This window comes from Ipomoea nil, unplaced genomic scaffold (genome assembly GCF_001879475.1).
Source record: "Ipomoea nil cultivar Tokyo-kokei standard unplaced genomic scaffold, Asagao_1.1 scaffold1993, whole genome shotgun sequence".
In the NCBI taxonomy this organism is placed as follows: Eukaryota; Viridiplantae; Streptophyta; class Magnoliopsida; order Solanales; family Convolvulaceae; genus Ipomoea; species Ipomoea nil.
In genome coordinates this window covers 2740512-2751446 of record NW_017618421.1, presented here as the reverse complement: position 1 = coordinate 2751446, position 10935 = coordinate 2740512, and the positions used below count along the sequence as shown (strand labels likewise).

At 32.9% G+C, this 10935-nt stretch overlaps 3 non-coding genes across 3 annotated transcripts; all 3 read left to right on the top strand.

Annotated features, from left to right (window-relative positions):
* Positions 1-432: 432 nt before the first annotated feature.
* Positions 433-504, top strand: TRNAM-CAU. Its single transcript has one exon. It is a non-coding gene; the product is annotated as a tRNA-Met (tRNA).
* Positions 505-7146: 6642 nt separating this feature from the next.
* On the top strand, positions 7147-7218 carry TRNAM-CAU. Its single transcript has one exon. It is a non-coding gene; the product is annotated as a tRNA-Met (tRNA).
* Positions 7219-10508: 3290 nt separating this feature from the next.
* On the top strand, positions 10509-10580 carry TRNAM-CAU. The gene has a single exon. It is a non-coding gene; the product is annotated as a tRNA-Met (tRNA).
* The last annotated feature ends 355 nt before the right edge of the window (positions 10581-10935 follow it).

The following is a 10935-nucleotide window of genomic DNA, read 5'->3' as shown; positions in this document are numbered from 1 at the left end:
GTATCCATATCCAAGTTGCTCTAAGAGTGCATTTAGTACTAGTGGTAGGGTATTAGATGCCTTAAGGTGTTTCTTAACACCTAAAATTGTGGAAGCCTACGCACAAGATTGGTTGAGGGCACCTAATCAACAATCTCTGTTGAGGAAAACTTGGATGAGGTTGAAAGAAAAGAAAAGGGTACAATTTTTAACTTTATCCGTGAAAAATTATATTGTTTACATCACAAGAATGCAACAGAGTAAAGTGAAGATATTATTATAATTTATCTAGTACGTAATGTCCACATATGTTTATTTACAATACTCCCTCGAAACATAACTACATCATACTCTTGCCTTGTTTAAACCTCACTAAATAAGCTCTGGCGAAAACCAAGTTGTAGGAAAAATAAAGTACAAGATATATCTTTATTCGTGTTGCACCAAAGCAAAATCAGAGTGGCGCAGCGGAAGCGTGGTGGGCTCATAACCCACAGGTCCCAGGATCGAAACCTGGCTCTGATAATAGTGTGTCGACATTTTTTGAAATAGTTTTCGTGATTTATATATAAATTGTATTTTGTATAATAGTAGGGGATGTAGCTCAAACGGTAGAGTGCTTGCTTTGCATGGGAAAGGCATAGGGATTAATTCCTAGCATATCTAATTCATTTAATTCTAATTGTAGAAATATTTATTATTGAGTAAATTCGATCACGTAAATCATTAAACTTCGGGAGAGTACTAGTTCACGGGTAATATTTGGACACCCAACTCGTGTAATTTTTTAAAAACCCGTCAGATATATAATTTTCTGAATTTAAATTTACTAATTTCATTAAATTCCCTTCAATTTTCAAATGACAACTACAGTTCATCAAATCTACGAAAATAAATATAAAATAGAACATATAAATTTTCAGTTTCGTATATAAAACAATTACACATAAGAAAAATACAAATTGACATGAAATATAATAATAGAAAAAATCATTAATGGACCAAATGGTTAATGCCCTTCTGATTTATATTACACGTTTTGTATTACATATAGATTGTATTTTGACTATAAAAACATTAGTAGGGAATATAGCTATGTAAAGGTAATCTGTTTATGATTTTTCTGTGTATAATTTTCAAAGATTTATGAGTGAATATGTCTATGAGTTTTTCGTGTCTATGATTCTATGTTCTATTTTTTTTTTTTTTTAGGTAAGGGGGTCTCAAATGAAACTAAAGTTTGAAATATTTTGAAGGGATCAAGAAAAAATGAGTTTCTTGATATTTTATGTCAATATTTTGGATCCCAATGACAAGATTGAGAATATGCCTCACCAATTTGCCCCTGTTGTATGTTGAAGAAAAGCAAATCTTACTTTGCAAAGGTTCAAGGTGCATTGGATGAGCTGTTTAATAACTATGCAGCTACCTACATTGTCACCTTTGTGCGGTCTTCATCCTCTTATTTCGCAATTTGAAGAAAAATATGTCCATTCTGAAACTACAGTTCGAAAAACTTTGTCTTGGTTGAAAGGCCAGCTAAATAACAGAAAATGGAGTGTGGTGGTGGAAGCAGTAAGTAGACTGAACTGCATACTTAATTGAGTGCAAATATAGTTGAAGAGGAAGAAACTGCTGAATTTGATGTGGCTTAGGCGGTGGAAGGTGAATAGTGAGATATTTCCTATTTTCACAAAAATGGTAAGGGATCTACTAGTTGTATCCATATCCACAGTTGCTCTAAGAGTGCATTTAGTATTAGTGGTAGGGTATTAGATGCCTTAAGGTGTTTCTTAACACCTAAAATTGTGGAAGCCTACGCACAAGATTGGTTGAGGGCACCTAATCACACAATCTCTGTTGAGGAAAACTTGGATGAGGTTGAAAGAAAAGAAAAGGGTACAATTTCTAACTTTATCCCGTGAAAAATTATATTGTTTACATCACAAGAATGCAACAGATTAAAGTGAGAGATATTATTATAATTTCTCTAGTATGTAATGTCCACATATGTTTATTTACAATACTCCCCCGAAACATAACTACATCATACTCTTGCCTTGTTTAAACCTCACTAAATAAGGTCTGGCAAAAACCAAGTTGTAGAAAAATTAAAGTACAAGATATATCTTTATTCGTGTTGCACCAAAGCAAAATCAGAGTGGCGCAGCGGAAGCGTGGTGGGCCCATAACCCACAGGTCCTAAGATTGAAACCTGGCTATGATAATAGTGTGTTATATAAATTGTATTTTGTATAATAGTAGGGGATGTAGCTCAAACGGTAGAGTGCTTGCTTTGCATGGGAAAGGCATAGGGATTAATTCCTAGCATATCTAATTCATTTAATTCTAATTGTAGAAATATTTATTATTGAGTAAATTCGATCACGTAAATCATTAAACTTCGGGAGAGTACTAGTTCACGGGTAATATTTGGACACCCAACTCGTGTAATTTTTTAAAAACCCGTCAGATATATAATTTTCTGAATTTAAATTTACTAATTTCATTAAATTCCTTCAATTTTCAAATGACAACTACAGTTCATCAAATCTACGAAAATAAATATAAAATAGAACATATAAATTTTCAGTTTCGTATATAAAACAATTACACATAAGAAAAATACAAATTGACATGAAATATAATAATAGAAAAAATCATTAATGGACCAAATGGTTAATGCCCTTCTGATTTATATTACACGTTTTGTATTACATATAGATTGTATTTTGACTTTAAAAACATTAGTAGGGAATATAGCTATGTAAAGGTAATCTGTTTATGATTTTTCTGTGTATAATTTTCAAAGATTTATGAGTGAATATGTCTATGAGTTTTTCGTGTCTATGATTCTATGTTCTATTTTTTTTTTTTTTTTTAGGTAAGGGGGTCTCAAATGAAACTAAAGTTTGAAATATTTTGAAGGGATCAAGAAAAAATGAGTTTCTTGATATTTTATGTCAATATTTTGGATCCCAATGACAAGATTGAGAATATGCCTCACCAATTTGCCCTGTTGTATGTTGAAGAAAAAGCAAATCTTACTTTGCAAAGGTTCAAGGTGCATTGGATGAGCTGTTTAATAACTATGCAGCTACCTACATTGTCACCTTTGTGCGGTCTTCATCCTCTTATTTCGCAATTTGAAGAAAAATATGTCCATTCTGAAACTACAGTTCGAAAAACTTTGTCTTGGTTGAAAGGCCAGCTAAATAACAGAAAATGGAGTGTGGTGGTGGAAGCAGTAAGTAGACTGAACTGCATACTTAATTGAGTGCAAATATAGTTGAAGAGGAAGAAACTGCTGAATTTGATGTGCTTAGGCGGTGGAAGGTGAATAGTGAGATATTTCCTATTTTCACAAAAATGGTAAGGGATCTACTAGTTGTATCCATATCCACAGTTGCTCTAAGAGTGCATTTAGTATTAGTGGTAGGGTATTAGATGCCTTAAGGTGTTTCTTAACACCTAAAATTGTGGAAGCCTACGCACAAGATTGGTTGAGGGCACCTAATCACACAATCTCTGTTGAGGAAAACTTGGATGAGGTTGAAAGAAAAGAAAAGGGTACAATTTCTAACTTTATCCCGTGAAAAATTATATTGTTTACATCACAAGAATGCAACAGATTAAAGTGAGAGATATTATTATAATTTCTCTAGTATGTAATGTCCACATATGTTTATTTACAATACTCCCCCGAAACATAACTACATCATACTCTTGCCTTGTTTAAACCTCACTAAATAAGGTCTGGCAAAAACCAAGTTGTAGAAAAATTAAAGTACACGATATATCTTTATTCGTGTTGCACCAAAGCAAAATCAGAGTGGCGCAGCGGAAGCGTGGTGGGCCCATAACCCACAGGTCCTAAGATTGAAACCTGGCTATGATAATAGTGTGTTATATAAATTGTATTTTGTATAATAGTAGGGGATGTAGCTCAAACGGTAGAGTGCTTGCTTTGCATGGGAAAGGCATAGGGATTAATTCCTAGCATATCTAATTCGTTTAATTCTAATAGTAGAAATATTTATTATTGAGTAAATTCGATCACGCAAATCATTAAACTTCGGGAGAGTACTAGTTCACGGGTAATATTTGGACACCCAACTCGTGTAATTTTTTAAAAACCCGTCAGATATATAATTTTCTGAATTTAAATTTACTAATTTCATTAAATTCCTTCAAGTTTCAAATGACAACTACAGATCATCAAATCTACAAACATAAATATAAAATAGAACATATAAATTTTCAGTTTCGTATATAAAACAATTACACATAAGAAAAATACAAATTGACATCAAATAGAATAATAGAAAAAATCTTTAATGGACCAAATGGTTAATGCCCTTCTGATTTATATTACACGTTTTGTATTACATATAGATTGTATTTTGACTATAAAAACATTAGTAGGGAATATAGCTATGTAAAGGTAAACTGTTTATGATTTTTCTGTGTATAATTTTCAAAGTTTTATGAGTGAATATGTCTATGAGTTTTTCGTGTCTATGATTCTATGTTCTATTTTTTTTTTTTTTTTTTTTAGGTAAGGGGGTCTCAAATGAAACTAAAGTTTGAAAAATTTTGGAGGGATCAAGAAAAAATGAGTTTCTTGATATTTTATGTCAATATTTTGGATCCCAACGATAAGATTGAGAATATGCATCACCAATTTGCCCTGTTGTATGTTGAAGAAAAAGCAAATCTTACTTTGCAAAGGTTCAAGGTGCATTGGATGAGCTGTTTAATGACTATGCAGCTACCTACAGTGTCACCTCTGTGCGGTGTTCATCCCCTAATTTCGCAATTTGTATCAAAATATGTCCATTCTGAAACTACAGTTCGAAAAACTTTGTCTTGGTTGAAAGGCCAGCTAAATAACAGAAAATGGAGTGTGGTGGTGGAAGCAGTAAGTAGACTGAACTACATACTTAATTGAGTGCAAATATAGTTGAAGAGGAAGAAACTGCTGAATTTGATGTGCTTAGGCGGTGGAAGGTGAATAGTGAGATATTTCCTATTCTCACAAAAATGGTAAGGGATCTTCTAGTTGTATCCATATCCACAATTGCTCTAAGAGTGCATTTAGTATTAGTGGTAGGGTATTAGATGCCTTAAGGTGTTTCTGAACACCTAAAATTGTGGAAGCCTACGCACAAGATTGGTTGAGGGCACCTAATCACACAATCTCTGTTGAGGAAAACTTGGATGAGGTTGAAAGAAAAGAAAAGGGTACAATTTCTAACCTTATCCCGTGAAAAATTATATTGTTTACATCACAAGAATGCAACAGATTAAAGTGAGAGATATTATTATAATTTCTCTAGTATGTAATGTCCACATATGTTTATTTACAATACTCCCCCGAAACATAACTACATCATACTCTTGCCTTGTTTAAACCTCACTAAATAAGGTCTGGCGAAAACCAAATTGTAGAAAGATTAAAGTACAAGATATATCTTTATTCGTGTTGCACCAAAGCAAAATCAGAGTGGCGCAGCGGAAGCGTAGTGGGCCCATAACCCACAGGTCCTAAGATTGAAACCTGGCTATGATAATAGTGTGTTATATAAATTGTATTTTGTATAATAGTAGGGGATGTAGCTCAAACGGTAGAGTGCTTGCTTTGCATGGGAAAGGCATAGGGATTAATTCCTAGCATATCTAATTCATTTAATTCTAATAGTAGAAATATTTATTATTGAGTAAATTCGATCACGCAAATCATTAAACTTCGGGAGAGTACTAGTTCACGGGTAATATTTGGACACCCAACTCGTGTAATTTTTTAAAAACCCGTCAGATATATAATTTTCTGAATTTAAATTTACTAATTTCATTAAATTCCTTCAAGTTTCAAATGACAACTACAGATCATCAAATCTACAAACATAAATATAAAATAGAACATATAAATTTTCAGTTTCGTATATAAAACAATTACACATAAGAAAAATACAAATTGACATCAAATAGAATAATAGAAAAACTCTTTAATGGACCATATGGTTAATGCCCTTCTGATTTATATTACACGTTTTGTATTACATATTGATTGTATTTTGACTATAAAAACATTAGTAGGGGATATAGCTATGTAAAGGTAAACTGTTTATGATTTTTCAGTGTATAATTTTCAAAGATTTATGAGTGAATATGTCTATGAGTTTTTCGTTTCTATGATTCTATGTTCTATTTTTTTTTTTTTAGGTAAGGGGGTCTCAAATTAAACTAAAGTTTGAAAAATTGTGGAGGGATCAAGAAAAAATGAGTTTCTTGATATTTTATGTCAATATTTTGGATCCCAATGATAAGATTGAGAATATGCATCACCAATTTGCCCTGTTGTATGTTGAAGAAAAAGCAAATCTTACTTTGCAAAGGTTCAAGGTGCATTGGATGAGCTGTTTAATGACTATGCAGCTACCTACAGTGTCACCTCTGTGCGGTCTTCATCCTCTTATTTCGCAATTTGTATAAAAATATGTCCATTCTGAAACTACAGTTCGAAAAACTTTGTCTTGGTTGAAAGGCTAGCTAAATAACAGAAAATGGAGAGTGGTGGTGGAAGCAGTAAGTAGACTGAACTGCATACTTAATTGAGTGCAAATATACTGGAAGAGGAAGAAACTGCTGAATTTGATGTGCTTAGGCGGTGGAAGGTGAATAGTGAGATATTTCCTATTCTCACAAAAATGGTAAGGGATCTACTAGTTGTATCCATATCCACAGTTGCTGTAAGAGTGCATTTAGTACTAGTGGTAGGGTATTAGATGCCTTAAGGTGTTTCTTAACACCTAAAATTGTGGAAGCCTACGCACAAGATTGGTTGAGGGCACCTAATCACACAATCTCTGTTGAGGAAAACTTGGATGAGGTTGAAAGAAAAGAAAAGGGTACAATTTCTAACTTTATCCCGTGAAAAATTATATTGTTTACATCACAAGAATGCAACAGAGTAAAGTGAGAGATATTATTATAATTTCTCTAGTACGTAATGTCCACATATGTTTATTTACAATACTCCCCCGAAACATAACTACATCATACTCTTGCCATGTTTAAACCTCACTAAATAAGCTCTGGCGAAAACCAAGTTGTGGAAAAATGAAAGTACAAGATATATCTTTATTCGTGTTGCACCAAAGCAAAATCAGAGTGGCGCAGCGGAAGTGTGGTGGGCTCATAACCCACAGGTCCCAGGATCGAAACTTGGCTCTGATAATAGTGTGTCGACATTTTTTGAAATAGTTTTCGTGATTTATACATAAATTGTATTTTGTATAATAGTAGGGGATGTAGCTCAAATGGTAGAGTGCTTGCTTTGCATGGGAAAGGCATAGGGATTAATTCCTAGCATATCTAATTCGTTTAATTCTAATAGTAGAAATATTTATAATTTAGTAAATTCGATCACGTAAATCATTAAACTTCGGGAGAGTACTAGTTCACGGGTAATATTTGGACACCCAAGTCGTGTAATTTTTTAAAAACCCGTCAGATATATAATTTTCAGAATTTAAAATTACTAATTTCATTAAATTCCTTCAAGTTTCAAATGACAACTACAGTTCATCAAATCTACAAACATAAATATAAAATAGAACATATAAATTTTCAGTTTCGTATATAAAACAATTACACATAAGAAAAATACAAATTGACATCAAATAGAATAATAGAAAAAATCTTTAGTGGACCAAATGGTTAATGCCCTTCTGATTTATATTACACGTTTTGTATTACATATAGATCGTATTTTGACTATAAAAACATTAGTAGGGGATATAGCTATGTAAAGGTAAACTGTTTATGATTTTTCTGTGTACAATTTTCAAAGATTTATGAGTGAATATGTCTATGAGTTTTTCGTGTCTATGATTCTATGTTCTATTTTTTTTTTAGGTAAGGGGGCTCAAATGAAACTAAAGTTTGAAAAATTTTGGAGGGATCAAGAAAAAATGAGTTTCTTGATATGTTATGTCAATATTTTGGATCCCAATGATAAGATTGAGAATATGCCTCACCAATTTGCCCTATTGTATGTTGAAGAAAAAGCAAATCTTACTTTGCAAAGGTTCAAGGTGCATTGGATGAGCTGTTTAATGACTATGCAGCTACCTACAGTGTCACCTCTGTGCGGTCTTCATCCCCTTATTTCGCAATTTGTATCAAAATATGTCCATTCTGAAACTACAGTTCGAAAAACTTTGTCTTGGTTGAAAGGCCAGCTAAATAACAGAAAATGGAGTGTGGTGGTGGAAGCAGTAAGTAGACTGAACTACATACTTAATTGAGTGCAAATATAGTTGAAGAGGAAGAAACTGCTGAATTTGATGTGCTTAGGCGGTGGAAGGTGAAAAGTGAGATATTTCCTATTCTCACAAAAATGGTAAGGGATCTTCTAGTTTTATCCATATCCACAATTGCTCTAAGAGTGCATTTAGTATTAGTGGTAGGGTATTAGATGCCTTAAGGTGTTTCTTAACACCTAAAATTGTGGAAGCCTACGCACAAGATTGGTTGAGGGCACCTAATCACACAATCTCTGTTGAGGAAAACTTGGATGAGGTTGAAAGAAAAGAAAAGGGTACAATTTCTAACTTTATCCCGTGAAAAATTATATTGTTTACATCACAAGAATGCAACAGAGTAAAGTGAGAGATATTATTATAATTTCTCTAGTACGTAATGTCCACATATGTTTATTTACAATACTCCCCCGAAACATAACTACATCATACTCTTGCCTTGTTTAAACCTCACTAAATAAGGTCTGGCGAAAACCAAGTTGTAGAAAGATTAAAGTACAAGATATATCTTTATTCATGTTGCACCAAAGCAAAATCAGAGTGGCGCAGCGGAAGCGTAGTGGGCCCATAACCCACAGGTCCTAAGATTGAAACCTGGCTATGATAATAGTGTGTTATATAAATTGTATTTTGTATAATAGTAGGGGATGTAGCTCAAACGGTAGAGTGCTTGCTTTGCATGGGAAAGGCATAGGGATTAATTCCTAGCATATCTAATTCATTTAATTCTAATAGTAGAAATATTTATTATTGAGTAAATTCGATCACGCAAATCATTAAACTTCGGGAGAGTACTAGTTCACGGGTAATATTTGGACACCCAACTCGTGTAATTTTTTAAAAACCCATCAGATATATAATTTTCTGAATTTAAATTTACTAATTTCATTAAATTCCTTCAAGTTTCAAATGACAACTACAGATCATCAAATCTACAAACATAAATATAAAATAGAACATATAAATTTTCAGTTTCGTATATAAAACAATTACACATAAGAAAAATACAAATTGACATCAAATAGAATAATAGAAAAACTCTTTAATGGACCAAATGGTTAATGCCCTTCTGATTTATATTACACGTTTTGTATTACATATAGATTGTATTTTGACTATAAAAACATTAGTAGGGGATATAGCAATGTAAAGGTAAACTGTTTATGATTTTTCTGTGTATAATTTTCAAAGATTTATGAGTGAATATGTCTATGAGTTTTTCGTTTCTATGATTCTATGTTCTATTTTTTTTTTTTTTTAGGTAAGGGGGTCTCAAATTAAACTAAAGTTTGAAAAATTGTGGAGGGATCAAGAAAAAATGAGTTTCTTGATATTTTATGTCAATATTTTGGATCCCAATGATAAGATTGAGAATATGCATCACCAATTTGCCCTGTTGTATGTTGAAGAAAAAGCAAATCTTACTTTGCAAAGGTTCAAGGTGCATTGGATGAGCTGTTTAATGACTATGCAGCTACCTACAGTGTCACCTCTGTGCGGTCTTCATCCTCTTATTTCGCAATTTGTATAAAAATATGTCCATTCTGAAACTACAGTTCGAAAAACTTTGTCTTGGTTGAAAGGCTAGCTAAATAACAGAAAATGGAGAGTGGTGTTGGAAGCAGTAAGTAGACTGAACTGCATACTTAATTGAGTGCAAATATACTGGAAGAGGAAGAAACTGCTGAATTTGATGTGCTTAGGCGGTGGAAGGTGAATAGTGAGATATTTCCTATTCTCACAAAAATGGTAAGGGATCTACTAGTTGTATCCATATCCACAGTTGCTGTAAGAGTGCATTTAGTACTAGTGGTAGGGTATTAGATGCCTTAAGGTGTTTCTTAACACCTAAAATTGTGGAAGCCTACGCACAAGATTGGTTGAGGGCACCTAATCACACAATCTCTGTTGAGGAAAACTTGGATGAGGTTGAAAGAAAAGAAAAGGGTACAATTTCTAACTTTATCCCGTGAAAAATTATATTGTTTACATCACAAGAATGCAACAGATTAAAGGAGATATATTATTATAATTTCTCTAGTATGTAATGTCCACATATGTTTATTTACAATACTCCCCGGAAACATAACTACATCATACTCTTGCCATGTTTAAACCTCACTAAATAAGCTCTGGCGAAAACCAAGTTGTGGAAAAATGAAAGTACAAGATATATCTTTATTCGTGTTGCACCAAAGCAAAATCAGAGTGGCGCAGCGGAAGTGTGGTGGGCCCATAACCCACAGGTCCCAGGATCGAAACTTGGCTTTGATAATAGTGTGTCGACATTTTTTGAAATAGTTTTCGTGATTTATACATAAATTGTATTTTGTATAATAGTAGGGGATGTAGCTCAAATGGTAGAGTGCTTGCTTTGCATGGGAAAGGCATAGGGATTAATTCCTAGCATATCTAATTCGTTTAATTCTAATAGTAGAAATATTTATAATTTAGTAAATTCGATCACGTAAATCATTAAACTTCGGGAGAGTACTAGTTCACGGGTAATATTTGGACACCCAAGTCGTGTAATTTTTTAAAAACCCGTCAGATGTATAATTTTCAGAATTTAAAATTACTAATTTCATTAAATTCCTTCAAGTTTCAAATGACAACTACAGTTCATCAA